The sequence below is a fragment of the Drosophila takahashii genome, chromosome X (assembly GCF_030179915.1).
Source record: "Drosophila takahashii strain IR98-3 E-12201 chromosome X, DtakHiC1v2, whole genome shotgun sequence".
In the NCBI taxonomy this organism is placed as follows: Eukaryota; Metazoa; Arthropoda; class Insecta; order Diptera; family Drosophilidae; genus Drosophila; species Drosophila takahashii.
This window is the reverse complement of record NC_091683.1, coordinates 24,809,045-24,819,535: the sequence shown is the minus strand read 5'-3', so window position 1 is coordinate 24,819,535 and position 10,491 is coordinate 24,809,045.

Sequence of the window (10,491 nt, the reverse complement as noted above, 5' to 3'; positions counted from 1 at the left end):
ATCTACAAATTGAACATTTAAAGCCAGATTTATATGGGATATATGCCTATTAGTTTTAGTTTATAGTCAATATTTAAATTTTAATTTTAATTAAATAACATTATTTGATGTAAATGAATGTCTTTATTTGAATACTCCGCCCCTAATAAAATCTCCCTATGCGAAATAGTTTTCGCCCCAACTGTTTTACCCGCTTAACTTGTCCAACGTATAGAATAGAGCTGTTTAAACTGTCATGCATCGCATTGCCGGCTATTAAGAGCACCCTCTGCTATTTTTGTGTGAAATTTTAATGGCTATCTTGGCACTTCGTAGTGCCCGCCACCTTAGTGCGTCCAGAAGCCCGACAGATGGCGCCATCCCATCGTCGGGGAGAGGGTCAGTAAACTTGTTTTGAGGGCGTGGCCCCCAGCGAACCGAAACTGGAGCAACGTCCTGTGATATTATGATATTACGCGCTATTAACTGCAAACACTTGCAAGCACAAGCACCTACACTTACACTTTTGCTTAGCCCGAGAGCATTAAAATTTAACCTTCAATTACAAAATCAATAGGCAAAAAAGGCGGCCACACCTCCGTGTAGCCAGATCTTTTTGGCCAGATTCGAGGCGCCTTTGTTCACTTGCACTCAGGGAAAAAATTGTTCTGATTGTGTCTGAAAACGTGTCTTTTTGAGTCTCAAAAATAGCTTTATACTGTTTGGTATCATTATAAGAATTTATGGTATTATTTTAAGAACGGATTTTTAAGACCGCTGTTCTTACTTTAAGAACGAAACGTACTTAAATGTATATTTATTTTTAGTAAAAAAATAATTTTGTTTGAATGCTCCTGTAAGCATTCTGCCATGGAAGGAAATAATAAGGCCATGGCCCAGGGGCCAAGGTGCTGGATTCTGGTATTATTTTGTGTTTGGGGGTACGAGGTTCAATTCCCGCTCACAACACAACTTATTTTTTTTTTGTAATTAGTAAATTAACAACTTAACTTTTTTAATACATTTTTGTTCTTAAAGTTATAAAGGAAATGTTAATTGAAATACATTTGAAAAACTTTTTACTTACTTTGACTTATTTGGGTTTTGAACCGGGGTCCTCTCGCATCAGAGTCAGACGCCTTACCAACTGGGCCATCGCACCGTGTTACGCGCGCGTGCATAAGTTCAACTTAAATCTAAATTTACTGGTCTTAAATCAATACCATTTGGTATTAATATAAGAATGTGGTCTTAAAAAAATAAAAGAACAACACGGTAGTAATGTAAGAAATTCGGTCTTAGATTTTTTCGGTCTTTTTTTTCTGGGTGTGGTTTTGGTTCGTGCGCCTTTGTTGTGTTCTGTTCGGATTCGGCTGTCTTCATCTTGTATTTTCATATTTTCTGAGAATTATTATTTTTTTTTTTTTCGTTTTCGGTCGATGCCACAGCTGCGATATAGAAACGCTTGACAAGTGGGCAGTGCCCCCGACATGCCACGCCCACGCCCATGACGCCCCCTGCGTTAATTTGTTGTGCAATCTGCGCATTTATTATTTTCCGACTTTCCCCACTCTTATTATTATTCCATCGCCAGTAATGAGAATAAACTCAAAACAGCTAAAATATATGTAAGAAAAAATAATAACAACAAGCGAGAAAAAACAATAATGGCACATTCTTGCGTTTGACTTGATTTTCACTTTGTTTCTCATTTAATTTCATTCATTGTTGGGTAACGAGATTATTTGAGGAATGGCCAGAAATGCCCTCGGGGAGCCTTGAGGTGGAAGAAGAGGGCCTCTGGCAATATATTTTATCTGGCAGAAATGCGCTGGAAATTTGAGATGTCTTTATTCACGAGCGACTCAAGGGAATTCGTATTTTAATTACACGTTTTTAAATGACTGTTTTGAGTATGACAACTACTTAGTTACTTTTAATAAATATACACTATCAGAATCGTACACTACACACAGAAAAAAAAGAACGAAAAAATTCAAGAACATTTTTCATGATTTGCGAACAATCCGTTCTCCTTTCTTTGTTCTCACATTTTGAACGTTTGTTCTCAAATCTTCCTAATTCAACACCAATATGTTCTAAAAGTGACCCCATTCGTTCAAAGCATGCCAATACTTCGGTCAAATTTTATGAACAAGCGTTCATGAACTGACAACAAACGGGCTTACGCACTTTTTGACCCCGTTTGGGCTTGATTTTTGAACGTTTCGAACGGATTTTTTTCTGGGTATACACTCATCTTTACATAATGCAATTTAAGATAACATCCGTTTGCTTTAAAAGTGAGGGTATTTTCTGGCTGGAATATTCGGCCTTATATTTTATGTTTTTTTTACTTTTTGTCTGACATCGATTTAAGAGGCCGCCAGCAATTAAAAATCACCGCAAATTGCGCCTAAGTGCTGCAATTATGCACTTGGCTTGGGCAACGCTGCGTATACGCAATTCGGATGGAGATATGCGCAAGAAAGTCGTTGCTGCCTTATCGCAATTCCACTCTGTTGAAATATTTATCAGCAATATTTTATTTTAAATTCTCCGAACATGGTTGATAATTTTCCTTGCAATACTGTCTAAAAAAATATAGTTCCTTTTTCTACATATAAATATTTTTTTAGGATTAACTTATTCATTCCATTTTGATATAAATAATAATTATGTTTATCTTATTTTACAATTTTTCTTCAAAAATACTACATTTGGTATTTTAAATAATAGTTTGACATTAATCATATCGGCTTTTTATTGATATAAAATAAGGTAGAAATGAACCTATTTCATAGCGAATTTTTTTTTTCCTACAAACGAGTCAGTGTATCTCGACTGTCAGCCTATGTAAAGTGCGACTTGTATTAAGCGACAAATCACTCGATGCATAAATAATTGCCACCTGCAGTTGGGTTTGGCGACAGGCGCGGTGTTTCCCAGCCGAACTTCCCAGCTTATCCGACAAACCATCGCTCAGTGACCTAATTTTATGTCCGCCCAAACTGGGTCCAAAAACGACGCCACGCCCTCTTAATTAAATTAGTTTATTTTATTGATATTCGCACATACATAAATGTGCATATATTTCGGGCGACAGACGACGACGCTAAGCAGCCGCAAAAATGCGCGGTCCGAAATTTTGATGGGGTATTTATAGGCAGTAGGTTCCACAACCTACAATCATTTACATTTATGTTCTGGTTTCTACACTCGCTTAAAGAGAGAAAATCGTATTGTTAGTGGGAAAAATTGCGCAAGTCACTTGTGAGAGCATAATTTGCCAATCTACCAATTGGTATGTATATTTTTTTATCGCCCAGGTTCTCCCACTGAGCATTATCCAGTCGGCAGTGTTATCCGGATTTTTTTCTGTATTTTGCCTCGGCAGCCCTCTAATTGAGTTGGTTTATTAGTTTTGCCCTGGACCAGGAAGCCCTCCATATGCAGTTGGCCTTGGCAACGCCTGGATGATGGTGGAGGATGGTTGGTCCTCCGCCACCCGTTTGATGGACACTGATAGACCCAAAGAAGGGCCCAGGACGAAGGCCTCCATCTTCGACGGTTGCTCCAGCCTCCAACCTCCTGGCTCCAGCCAATTGTGCTGAGTTATGGCTTTCGACTGGCAGATGGGAGTCCTAATTCGCATATTTCATGTGTACTACAGCTTCATGTTGTATAATTTATGAATCCATTTCCATTTCGCCATAGAGTTGCGCTCGAATGGCTTAAAGTTTGGCGCCAGAAGGCGTGAGGAGAACCCAATGATGTTGGCCTGCTGCTTGTGTGTTCAACGAGTACCTGAGGAAAATGTTTAGCCCTGAGGCGAAAGTGTTTTAAAGAACAAACCAAAAAAATCGGAAAAGCAAAGGTTTTTTGTTAGATTATTCTAAATATGTTATTTATTTTCCCTGTATTTATTAATTATATTTCAATAAAGTGACTATAAAACTAAATTTTAAGAAAGTAAATAATACGCAAAGATACTAAACAAATATTTAAAAGATATTTTAAAATTGTTGTGTCTGAACGATAGACAACAACTAAGTGATTCCTCTGATTTAAAATATGTATGTCTTATTTAAAGATGGGGAAGGCTATAAAAAATACATTCTTTTTATTTAAAGCTTAGCTTATTTAAACCTTAACCTTATCTTGTTCTGGGAATTTAAAATAATAGAAATACGATTCTAATAATCGCTTTAAAAAATTTTTTTATATATTTCCAATGAACAATTGAAATTGTCTAAAACAACAACATATTCTAGAACAAAAATACTATAAATATTTATGTTTCGCACAATATAATGTATAAAACAAAGTTTTTTCTCGAGAGAAAATAAAGCTAAGCGTTTGCGGGATCTGAGATTTTGTTAGAGATTTGCAATTCTTTAAAGAATACAACAAAATTTTTAGCGATAAAAACATTAAGTATAATTATTTAAGTATTTATTTAGTATTTATTCTATACCTTTAGTATTATTGTTGAAAGTAAGATTACCTTCTTAGAAGCGTTTTATATTTTATGTGATAAACACAAAGAAAATGTCCATGTGAAATTCATTAAGCAAAAGCTATTGGCTCGAATACCGGGAATATATCCGCACAGTAGCATCCGTTCCCAGTGTGTCTTTTAATTATCAATTGAGTCGGAAAAATTCCTGGAAAACCCCACTCTATTCGGTGGAGGTTAAGGAGCGGCCTTTTCATTGGTACTCATATGTTCACATATATTCGGAGTGCGCGGGTCGATCTGCTTGTTGCTTTGCCGGCGCACACATGTGAGTATTTCGGGGTATATATACACAGAAAAAAAGTTTACAAAAGATCACATTTAAAAATTGTTTCAAGATCAAGTTATTTGTATCATTTCGATATGAATAAAGATGATGCTTATCTTGTTTTTTATAACTCGTTCAATAAACACTAGATTTGGTATTTTAACATAGTATTTTTTTTGTTTTTAGGAAATAACTGATATGATAAAATATCAAGTTGATATGTTTGAATATTAATATGAAATTGAATTGATCCCATTTCATGTCAAATTTCTTTCTGTGTAGTACATACAAATATCTGGGTGTATCCACCGATATATCCCTCGAGGCCGTTTCTGGATGAGATGAGTCGCCTGTTGTTATTCCCGGGTATTGTTTTGTTTGGTTTTCCCACCTGCCGAGCAGAGCGCTCGACGTCGAGTCAAAGCCGAGTTTGATTTCTGTGTTAATTACGCATACGCACTGCGGTCCACAGACTGCTGCTGCCGTCTCATTAAAGCCAAAAACTCCAGTGCAGCAGGGCGGCGGACAAAAAGCAATTAAGCTGCGACGACAACCGATGGCAATTTTGGCCAAATTCGTCTGGCCACTGCACAACTGCACACTGCACATGGGAATGGGAATGGGCATGGTCAACTGGTTCGGGGCTTGTTTCAGGCAATTAAGCACTTCTGGCCCACAAATCCGTAAACAAGCGCTGGCAGGCGGCGACCTGACCTCCAGTCGGCGGACCCCTTCTTTTTCAAAGGCCCGCCCAGAAAACCAAACACAACTACAAATGGATACTTGGAGAGGGAATTTGAAATATATACCGCTTATATGTATACATCGCACAATTTATGATGTAATGAAATTAAATAGTTAAAATAATGGCAATAAAAAAGCTGACAATCGAATCGTTTGTTTTTTTGGTTTGCATATTCAATTAAATGGGCTTGAAATCGAATTTAAATGTTAAATCCTTTTACGCAGTTTGTATTCCTAATCGTTTTAATGAGAATTTATTGCATACAAGCAAAACCAACTAAATGTAGCTAGGAATACTGTGCTTAAATCACGGAAAACTGCTTAGGCAACCATAGTTGTAAATCAATATCTACTTTTGTATATAAATAAGAAATACAAAATCTTTCATATGTTACTAAAATATTTTTAAATAATAAATTGTACAATTAATCGAATTCCTGTTATTTTAAATTCCCAGAACAAGAAAATGTTATAGCTTTACTTATCAGCTTTACTTTGAGCTAAAAACAAGAAAGGAAGCTAGCTTCGGCCAGCCGAAGCTTATATACCCTTGCAGATCATTCCTATTAATTAACAAATCGCAAAAATGTTAATTTTCTAATATTTCTCATTAATTTTCCGATCGTTCCTATGGCAGCTATATGATATAGTCGTCCGATTTTGATCAAATTAAAATTGAAATTCGGAAATATTTAAAAAGAGTCATATCCTAGAGTAGAAGATAATACAATAAAAATCAAAGAAGCTAGAATTTATTTCCTATTACTTTTCCATTAATTTTCCGATCGTTCCTATGGCAGCTATATGATATAGTAGTCCGATTTTTTAAATAATTAATTCGAAATTCAGAAATATTTAAAAAATAACATCCCCAAAAGTAGAAGGTAATATTTTAAAAAACACCGAAGCTAGAATTTTTTAAAGTTTTTTTCTTCCGATCCTTCCTATGGGAGCTATAAGATATAGTTGTCCGATCCGGTCGGCTCCGACATATATACTACCTGCAATAGAAAGAAGACTTTTGCGAAAGTTTCGTCCCGATAGCTCAAAAACTGAGAGACTAGTTTGCGTAGAAACAGACAGACGGACAGACGGACAGACGGACAGACGGACAGACAGACAGACGGACAGACGGACAGACGGACATGGCTAGATCGACTCGTCTTGTGATGCTGATCAAGAATATATATACTTTATGGGGTCGGAAACGTCTCCTTCACTGCGTTGCAAACTTCTGACTGAAATCATAATACCCTCTGCAAGGGTATAAAAATAAACTAAAATACATAAAAATAGCTTTGCCAATACATAAAAAAGTCATATTTTTCAAAACAGAATCACTTAGTTATTGTCTATCTTTCAGAATGGTCGCATTGAAATTCCTGATCTTTGGGATCGTATTCCTGCTGAGCCTGGGACAGCTTTTGGGACATCCTACGGAGAAGACTAATCGCCCGGACTGTACGTACAAATTTTAAAAATATTTATATTATTTTTTTTTAATATATACTCATTCATTAAAATATATTTTATTTTCAGCTCAGCAAAAAAACAAAGAAGATGATCATCCTTTCCGTAACTATTTTTATATTTACCACTAACATTATTAAAAACTAACTTTTGTTTCATAGATATGAATTAGCCTGGTTTTTTTTTAATATACTCATTAAAAGGGTATTATATTTGCAAACCACTTCTGACTCCTGATTTTTATACCCGTTACTCGTAGAGTAAAAGGGTATACTAGATTCGTGCAAAAGTATGTAACAGGTAGAAGGAAGCGTTTCCGACCCTATAAACTATATATATTCTTGATCAGGATCACTAGCCGAGTCGATCTAGCCATGTCCGTCTGTCCGTCTGTCCGTCTGTCTGTCCGTCTGTCCGTCTGTCTGTCTGTATGAACGCTGAGATCTCGGAAACTATAAAAGCTAGAAGATTGACATTTTGCATGCAGATTCTAGGAGTTCCTACGCAGCGCAAGTTTGTTTCAAAAGGGTGCCACGCCCCCTCTAACTCCCACAATCGCTTATATACGATTTTAAAAATTTCAATATTTCAGAAAAGTAAAAATGCAGTTTTATGGTGTTTATCAATACCTATCGAAATGTAGAAGAAATTTTTTAAATCGGACCATTCGTTAAAAAGTTACGGCGGATCAAAGTTTTATCTCCATCTCCTTCGCACTTCCTTTAGCTGAGTAACGGGTATCTGATAGTCGGGGCACCCGACTATAGCGTTCTCTCTTGTTATACCCGTTACTCGTAGAGTAAAAGGGTATATTAGATTCGTGCAAAAGTATGTAACAGGTAGAAGGAAGCGTTTCCGACCCTATAAACTATATATATTCTTGATCAGGATCACTAGCCGAGTCGATCTAGCCATGTCCGTCTGTCCGTCTGTCCGTCTGTCTGTCCGTCTGTCCGTCTGTCCGTCTGTCCGTCTGTCTGTCTGTATGAACGCTGAGATCTCGGAAACCATAAAAGCTAGAAGATTGACATTTTGCATGCAGATTCTAGGAGTTCCTACGCAGCGCAAGTTTGTTTCAAAAGGGTGCCACGCCCCCTCTAACGCCCACAATCGCTTGTATACGATTTTTAAAATTTCAATATTTCGAAAAAGTAAAAATGCAGTTTTATTATGTTTATGAATACCTATCGAAATGTAGAAAAAATTTTTTAAATCGGACCATTCGTTAAAAAGTTACGGCGGATCAAAGTTTTTATCTCCTTCGCACTCCCTTAAGCTGAGTAACGGGTATCTGATAGTCGGGGCACCCGACTATAGCGTTCTCTCTTGTTTTACTTATAGGTGTTGGCGCCTGGGCCATTCTTCCCTTCACAAAATATCAAAATAGAGGTCAATTGAAAAACTAGAAACCATGGTTTAAATATTTTGTACGTTTAAAAAGCTCTCAGGACTAAGAATCATCACTGTCCTTCGGTTCCAAAACCAGTATAGTGTTATTAAATAATAAATAACAGTCCTAAATTAAATTGTATTCGTCCTGTTTCGAATAATATGATCTACGTAAAAACTGAACAAATTAAACCAATAAATATTTAAAAAATAAATACTGTTTTTTAGGTTTAAGGGTTTATATTTTTCTGTGAAAAAATGGTAATGGTAATATGTTTAACTTAAAACTGATTTTTAAAATAAATATATTTATTATAAATTCTAATTATTAAATTCAAATAAATAACTAATTTAGGATCTGTTTTCTGTTATATAATTTTTTATTGAAATATTTATACCCGTTACTCGTAGAGTAAAAGGGTATATTCTATTAGTGAAAAAATCTGTAACAGGGAGAAGGAATCGTTTCCGACCCTATAACGTAAATATATTCTTGATCAGGGTCACTAGCCGAGTCGATATAGTCATGTCTGTCTGTCTGTTCGTCCGTCTGTCCGTCTGTGTGTCCGTCTGTCTGTCCGTCCGTATGAACGCTGAGATCTCGGAAACTACAAAAGCTAGAAAGTTGGGATTACCCACACATATGTATTCTTGGGCTTCCTACTCAGAGCCACGCCCCCTCTAACGCCCACAATCGCCCACAAATGATTTTAAAATGTGTCTAGCAAAATTTTGTTTTTTAATAAAATCCTTGAAAAGTTGCATTCAATTGAAACTAATTGTCTGCTGAATGAGCTCAAAAGTAAAGTGTTGTTTGGCAGACTTAACATATAATACCTTAATCCTCTTATGCTTTTTTGAGAGGCATTTCCGATTCACTTAATATACCCGCACTCGACGGTCGGCAGCAAAAGGCCTAAAAAAGGAAATCCAACTGGCCAGCAGCAAACTTGGCAACTTGGACTTGGCAAGAGGGCCCGGTGTTTGGCTCGGCAATAAAGTGGTTGTTGTTGCTGGCGCTGCTGCTGCAGTGCGTCGCTTCCAGGCCACTTCACTTTATTTACCGTCACGCTCAGCACGCTGCGGCGGCGGCATTAAGTGCGAAAACAAAGCCAAAGGCATCGAACCGCTCCCGGCAGCTCCTTATTTTTATGGCCGGTTTATTGAAAGGCCGCCAGGCCGCCGGGCAACGTGCAACGTGCAAGCAACGTTCCATGTGCAACCAGCAACTACCAACTAGCAATGTGCAACATGCACGCGGAGAAAAAAATATGTATGTTGGAATTGATGTTGATACTAAATTTATAAAATTTTTGTTTTATTTGTATTATTTTTAGACAATTTTAAGAAATTTTCTTACATTAATATCAACATTTTTATTCCGCCATAACTTCTATAAGGTTCTTAAAAATATTAAAATTAATTTATAAATGAAATAAAAAATAATTAAATATATTAATTAAATTGAACTTGTTGGAATTTATGATGATATTGAATTTATTTTATTTGTATTAATTTAAAAAAATTTTGATTTATTTTTTACATCGATTTAACATTGTTAACTAGGCCCTTAAAAATATTTTAATTAATTTATAAGTAAAATAAAAAATAGTTTTATTAAATAGTAAATGACAAAGAAATACAGGTGAATAAAATAATTAAAATGCAACGAATTCCCTTGTGATTAAATTCATATATATTTAAATAAGGTGAAAGTAGTATTTCCTATTAAAAATATGTAAAATACCTAAAAAACAATTCAAACACATATTTCATTAAAAACCTCTGGTTATTACAAGCCATATAGATTTTAAATCAGTAAACTCTGGCGCTTTTCTGGGGGTGCACTCACTGATAAAGAGCGTTGCGAAAGTCGCTGATGACGGTAATGCTGATGATGATGGTCAATGGCCATTGGCCAAGTAGGGAATACCACTTCCCACTTGACCAACGGCGGAGCAGAGGAAGTGCACGGCTTCAAAGACGCGGAAATGGAGCGAGGGCGGTGGCTGCAGCAGGTTACCTGCAGGTGTGGTTATCCGTGGAGCACTAAAAGCATTGAAAGCGCGCAAATTTATTGGCGCAACTTGAGCGGAAAGGTGAGAGCCAGGCGAAAAACAAA